Below are 7,712 nucleotides of genomic sequence, written 5' to 3' on the forward strand. Positions count from 1 at the left end.
ATATGGCATCACAAATGAAATTATTAGCATGTTGAATCACGTTAAGACAAATCATGGTCCGATACTTGTTGCACTAAAGTTTCCAACCAAAAAGTTGAAGCAGCTGCAACATCAGCCAAAGAAATTGCAGGCCTAAGAAGAAGACCTGAAAATAAATAAACTTTCCTTAGATAAGATACAAGTTTCCTATCTAAAGGATCTTTAAAAGAAGTACTATCTTCCATAGGAATAGTAGTACGTTTAGCAAGAGTAGAGATAGCTCCATCAACTTTGGGGATCTTTTCCCAAAACTCCAATCTAACTGCTGGCAAAGGATACAAAGAAGGAATAAAAGAAGTAGCAGGCCTATTCCATTCCTTAGAAATCATATCAGAAATAGCATCAGGAACTGGAAAAACCTCTGGAATAACCACAGGAGGTTTATAAACAGAATTTAAACGTTTACTAGTTTTAGTATCAAGAGGACTAGTCTCCTCAAAACCCAATATAATCAACACTTCTTCAACAAAGAACAAATGTACTCCATTTTAAATAAATAAGTAGATTTGTCAGTGTCAATACCTGAGGAAGGATCTTCTGAATCAAATAGATCCTCATCAGAGGAGGATAATTCAGTATGTTGTCGGTCATTTGAAATTAAATCAACTTTATGAGAAGTTCTAAAGGACCTTTACATTTATTAGAAAGCGGGATGGCAGACAAAGCCTTCTGAATAGAATCAGCAATAAATTCTTATAAATTCACAGGTATATCTTGTACATTAGATGTTAAAAGAACAACAATAGGCAATGTACTATTACTGATGGACACATTCTCTGCATGTAAAAGTTTATCATGGCAATTTATTACAAACCACAGCTGGAGATATAATCTCCACAAGATTACAACAAATGTACTTAGCTTTGGTAGAACTGTTATCAGTCAGCAGGATTCCAACAGTGATTTCTGAGACAGGATCAGATTGAGACATCTTGCAAATGTAAGAGAAAAAAACAACATATAAAGCAAAATTATCAATTTCCTTATATGGCAGTTTCAGAAATGGGAAGAAAATGCAAACAGCATAGCCCTCTGATAGAGAAAAAAGGCAAGAGGCATATAGGAATGGGGTTTAAAATAATGAAAATATTTGGCGCCAAGTATGACGCACAAACAGAGAAAAATCTTTGGCGCTAACAACATCCGGAAATGACACACTCGCGTCATTGCAGACGCAACCTTGTGAAAGGAAATGATGAATTTGCATAATCGAACGTAACTTCGCTCCAAAAAAATCTTGTGCCAAAAATGACGCAATATAGTTTGGCATTTTGCGCCCTCGCAAGCCTAATTCTGCCCGCGAATTTAAAATGACAGTCAATTGAAAAAAGACTATACCCCAGGTAAGAAATACATTTTCCTAAAAAATGCATTTCCCAGATATGAAACTGACAGTCTGCAAAAGGAAATATACTGAAACCTGAATCATGGCAAATATAAGTAGAATAGATATATTTAGAACTTTATATAAATACATAAAGTGCCAAACCATAGCTGAGAGTGTTTTAAGTAATGAAAACATACTTACCAAAAGACACCCATCCACATATAGCAGATAGCCAAACCAATACTGAAACGGTTATCAGTAGAGGTAATGGAATATGAGAGTATATCGTCGATCTGAAAAGGGAGGTAGGAGATGAATCTCTACGACCGATAACAGAGAACCTATGAAATAGATCCTTGTGAGGAAAACCATTGCATTCAATAGGGGATACTCCCTTCACATCCCTCTGACATTCACTGTACTCTGAGAGGAATCGGGCTTCAAAATGCTGAGAAGCGCATATCAACGTAGACATCTTAGCACAAACTTACTTCACCACCTCCATAGGAGGCAAAGTTTGTAAAACTGAATTGTGGGTGTGGTGAGGGGTGTATTTATAGGCATTTTGAGGTTTGGGAAACTTTGCCCCTCCTGGTAGGGTTGTATATCCCATACGTCCCTAGCTCATGGACTCTTGCCAATTACATGAAAGAAATCTAAATCAAATCAATATTTGGTGTAAAAAAGGCTTTTTTTGCCAATAATGAGACATAATTAAAAGACAAGTTAAAATAAAATGTTCATAATGAGAGCCAAGTACTTCAAAAGATCAAAACAGCTGTTTACTGTTGCATACACATGTACACATTACAATGAGCTGCAAGAATGTCATACAAAACCATAGAGAAAAGAAACGTCATTCAAAGTGCCAGATTACAAGTGGCACACTATTTTGTTCTTTGCTCATGCACATACTTTGCTAGAAGTAATCTTTAAATGCAGACGGTTAAGCGCACATATTACAATGGAATGCGCTGTTAAAAAAACCTAACACATCACTTGTGCGCTAACCCAACACTGCATTAGACCAACTGCGCTAAAGCCGAAGGTAGTTATGAATATTTAACATTCCAATGTTCTTCACATAGAAGAGAATCTTCTTTTTGTTTTTAAATATTTATTTCCATTTATATATGAATATTTTTTGTAAAATATTTATCTATACCTAAATATTTATATGAATATATACAGGTATATATATACATACATATACATACATAGAAGAAAATGATCTATTTATTTTTAACTAATCAAAGGGACAAAGTTTGTATTTTCATTCCTTTAGTTCTGATAAAAGCGCAGAGCCAGAGGCCTCCGCTAAGCCAGAGCAAACCAAGAGTTCTTGGAAGCCGGCTTAGTCCTGGAATAGATCCAAACAGAGCAAGAAGCCCGCCGAGACTAAGTCCACATGAAGGGTCAGCCCCTGATCCTATTTTGGATCGTGTAGGGGGCAGACTGTCGCTCTTTCAGAGACTTGGTTCAGGTACGTGCAGGATCCTTGGGTCCTGGAGGTCATAGCTCAGGGTTACAAGATAGGTTCAAATCTCATCCACCCAGGGGCAGATTCATCCTCTCAACCTGTCTTCAAGACTAGGAAAGAGGGAAGCCTTTCTGGGGTGTGTAAGAGATCTGTTCTCCTTTGGAGTCATTGTCCCAGTACCTATCGCAGAGAGAGGTTTGGGATACTATTCAAACATTTTCATGGTCTCATCAAGATGAGGACAATAAGGTCCATCCTTCCCTTAATTCAGGAAGGGCAGTTTATGACCACTATAGATCTGAAGTAGGCATTCCTTCACCTTCCAATCCACAGGGAGCACTTCCAGTTCCTCAGGTTCGCGTTCCTGGACCAGCACTTCCAGTTCATTGCACTTCCGTTTGGTCCAGCTACTGCTCCAAGAATTTTTACGAAGGTTCTAGGGGCTCTTCTACCAGAACCTGGGGTGTAGCAGTAGCTCCCTACTTGGATGATATTCTGGTACAAGCACCATCGTTTCGTCTGGCAGAAGACCATTCGGAATCTCTCCTCTGTCTTTTTCGATCCCACGAAGGGAAGATAAATAGAGAAAAGAGTTCTCTTATTCCAAGCACCAGGGTGGAATTCCTGGGCACGATAATAGACTCCATAGACATGAGAATATTTCTAACAGACCAGAGAAGTTGCGAGCTAGCTTCAACATGTCTTGCCCTCCAGACTTCCTTAAGGCCATCTGTGGCTCAGTGTACGGAGGTAATTGGTCTCATGGTGTCCAGCATGGACATCGTTCTCTTTGCCAGGTTCCACCTCAGGGGACTGTGCATGCTGAGACAGTGGAACGGCGATCATTTGGATCTGTCTCAACAGATTTCTCTGGACAACCAGTCAAGAAAATCACTCTCTTGGTGGCTTTGTCCGGATCATCCTTTTTAAGACCATCCTGGGTGACTGTGACTATGGACACAAGTCTGTCAGGATGGGGAGCTGTTTGGGGCACCAAGAAGGTGCAGGGTCTGTGGACGCAGGGGGAGAGCTCCTTCCCGTTCAACATTCTAGACCTTCGGGCAATATTCAATGCTCTGAAGGCTTGGCCCCTACTGGGTTTGTCCCAATTTATCTTATTCTTATCAGACAATATAACCTCGGGGGCTTACATCAACCATCAGGGGGAAACGAGAAGCTCCCTAGCAATGAGGGAAGTAATTCGGATTCTTGAGTGGGCGGAGACCCACAACTGTTCACTGTCAGCGATCCACATTCCAGGTGTGGATATCTGGGAAGCGGATTTTCTCAGCAGACAATCATCCAGGGGAATGGTTTCTACATCCCGAAGTGTTTGCAGAGATATGCAACAGGTGGGAAACACCAGAAATAGATCTCATGGTGTCCCATCTCAATACCAAGCTACCCAGATATGGGTCGAGGTCCAGGGATATTTAGGCAGAGCTAATAGATGCATAAGTGGTGCCTTTGAGGTTCAAACTAATTTCTCTTTTCCTGACATTTCCACTCCTATCTTGAGTGGTGGCTCGAATCATACAGGATAGGCGTCAGTGATACTGATTGCTCCATCGTGGCTGCGAATGATATGGTTCGCGGATCTAGTGGGGATGTCATCATCTCCTCCTTGGAGGTTACCTTGTCGCAGGGATCTGCCGGAACAAGGCCCCTTTCTTTATCAAGATTTAGATTCTCTGAGGCTGACTGCGTGAAGATTGAACGCTTAGTCTTAGCTAAAAAAGGGTTTTATGAGTGTTATTGATACTCTCATTCAAGCTCGTAAGCCGGTTACTCGTCGCATCTATCATAAGGTGTGGTGGACCTACTTATTCTGGTGTGAAGAGCGTGGTTTGTCCTGGCATAAAGTAAAGGTTGTCAAGATTCTTTCTGTTCTCCAGGAAGGACTGGAGAAGGGCCTCTCAGCTAGTTCCGTGAAGGGAAGTTCCTTGAAGGGACAGATTTCGGCCCTGTCTGTTTTACTGCACAAGAGGCTCGCTGAGCTTCTGGATGTACAGTCTTTTGTTAAGGTTCTGACTATGATCAGGCCGGTGTTGAGATCTAATGCTCCTCCTTGGAGTTTAAATCTTGTTCTTAAAGTTTTCAACGGGCTCCGTTTGAGCCTATGCATGAGGTTGACATTAAGTTGTTGTCTTGGAAGATTCTTTTTCTACTAGCTATTGCTTCTGCGTGCAGAGTCTCTGAGATTGCTGCCATACAATGTGACCCTCCTTATCTGGTGTTCCATGCTTATAAGGCTGTTCTACGAAATTGTGATTCCTTCCTTATGTCCTAATCCTCCTTCATTGAAGGAATATTTTCTGCATAATTTGGATGTGGTTTGTGCCTTAAAGTTCTATCTTCAGGCTATGAAGGAATTTAGACAAACTTCTTCTTCTCTTAGCACGAACAAGCGAAGGGTTAAAGACCCTTCTCAGAATACACTCATAGCACTCCTAGTAGGCATATGTGACGTGAATTAAACTAGATGTAACATGGGCAACGAATGGTTAGAGAGATCTCATTGGATTAAATAAAATATAACACTTAATTGTTAACACATAAAAACAGAGTTAAAATCTAGGGATGTGCAGGTTAAAATTGAAAAACTCGTAGTAGAGTGTTGAGATACTGAAATTAATACCTGAATGTAAGATTGTACCTGAGTAAAGAATTATGCTTTAGGTAACAATACCTGAATGTGCATATTTCACATAGTGAATGAAAATGAACACTCTTTCAGTGGAGTATTATCAGATGTCACCACAGTTAAAGATAAGGTGTACTCCTCTGATGGGTAATCGTGTGGCCCAATATAAATAGTGGTGTTCTTAGATTCTTGTATATTTCAGAAGTGCTCATATATAAGATCAGAGCCCCTACTGAATTATAAATGTATTCCTATGATAATATATGTTTGTACAATCAGTGTGCTTGGTGCATACTTGGGTATCAAGTTATCTGCTGGCAAGTATTAAATCAGATCACAAATAGTATTTATTTGAGTAGATATCTAATACATCGTTTAAATTAGTATATCATCTCAACATATTGTTTTTAGAGTTATCCTGGGTGAAAACCTTTTGTTAACCACTTTAAGTGTAATATTGTGGTTTGTTACTATTCGTTTTTCACTTGAAGGAACCCACCTTTTAATACGGATAGGAGATTGGTCATTAAATGAGGGTCAACATAGGTGGCTATTGGTTTAGAACAAGGATTGAGTTAAATAGTTAGGTGTCAAATATTATAATGAAACACTCTAAATGGTGTGTATATTTGTATTACTGCTGTCTTGTGTGTCTAAGATTAGTGCAGTTATAGCGAAATTGCTTTCCCACACCTGTGATAAGTTATGATAGTATGCACTGCAATCAGAGCAGTCTCATATAGAATGACACTCAAATCCTTGCTAATATATAATTCAGTTTTGGTTAGCTAAAATTTAGCGCAAACCGTTAGTATCTATATATAGGTAGGTGCAGGCAGAAAGGAGTTAGTGAGTATCAAGTGCATTAAGTATCAGCATTTCTATCTTTCAATATTGATTTCAATTCACTCCATATTCTGTCTGCCTACAGTTTGTGTTATAACTACCGGCAGTCTTTCTTGATACTTGTAACTGAAAGTTCACCCCTAGATAGTCACCACCTGCGAATACCCTCCTAAGTAATTGTGGCTCAAAGGCTATACACTGTTATGGTGCATCACAAATTGATGCACAAACAAAATAAAGTATGGTGGAATCATCACTTTTTTGAAAAATACATAGAAACTCACATGATTCCCCGCGGATTAAGAGTGCAACTTTTCCCTGCATTTGAATTTAAAAATCCATCTCTAAGCATTGAATGGGAAGATGCTTTATCAGAATGTTCAGAGAAGCTCATGAAAATACTTATCAAACACGATAAATCTGAGTATGATCTGCTAGAAACACAAATTAAAGAACTAAATGAAAAACTTAAAGAATTTGACCATCTGAGTGAATTTGAAAATTCATACAAAAAATATCAACAAGAACTGGATAAATATGAACAAGAAATCAAATCAGCAAAACAGGGCAAACTCAGTAGAGACAAATCAGATTATGAGAATAAAAAAGTCTACAAATGGAAAAAGACCAACAACAAAAGCAGACCCTCAAGAGTTAATATAGTAGAAAGTGACATCTCAGACACTGATATTGATGAAACTGATAATTCTGAAACGGAAACAGAAATTCAAACTCCAAGCACTTCCATCAATGAGAGACTGACTAGAAGGAAAAGAAAGGATTTTTTAGACGAAAGCGCCTCTTCGGGTACAAACGTACAAGAAGAGGCAGGGGGAAAGGCAAAAAAACCAATGAAGAACAAAAACAACAATCACAACAAATCCACAAGAAAGGGTTGGAAACCTTATCAGAGAGAACCGAGTCCATTCTCCCAGATGAGAATGACAAAATGAGAATCATAAATCTATCAAGTAAACTACTGTCAGAAGATCACATTAAAGTGCTATCCAAAGGGCTCTCTTTTTGTCCAACTCCTCGAAATGACAAATTCGAAGTAATAAAGGATGTACAGCTATTTATGAGGAAAATAGCCCTCAAAAGAATGTACAATAATAAAACAAATCAAACCAACGAAGAACAGAACAGCATATGGACGGAAGAAGAACAATCTACACTTGAATCGATGGAAGAATTATTGAGAGAAAATGAAGATCCACAACAAATATCGTGGAGAAAGAAAATAAAAAATCAATCTCAATTCATGCCAAAAATAAACAACAACCATTACCTGGAAGTATTTAACAACATGGTATGTAAACAAATTATTGATCTAAACATCATCCAAAGAGAACATAATCTTTCGGTCATGGAACAAC

This window comes from Bombina bombina, chromosome 5 (assembly GCF_027579735.1).
Source record: "Bombina bombina isolate aBomBom1 chromosome 5, aBomBom1.pri, whole genome shotgun sequence".
Lineage (NCBI taxonomy): Eukaryota > Metazoa > Chordata > Amphibia > Anura > Bombinatoridae > Bombina > Bombina bombina.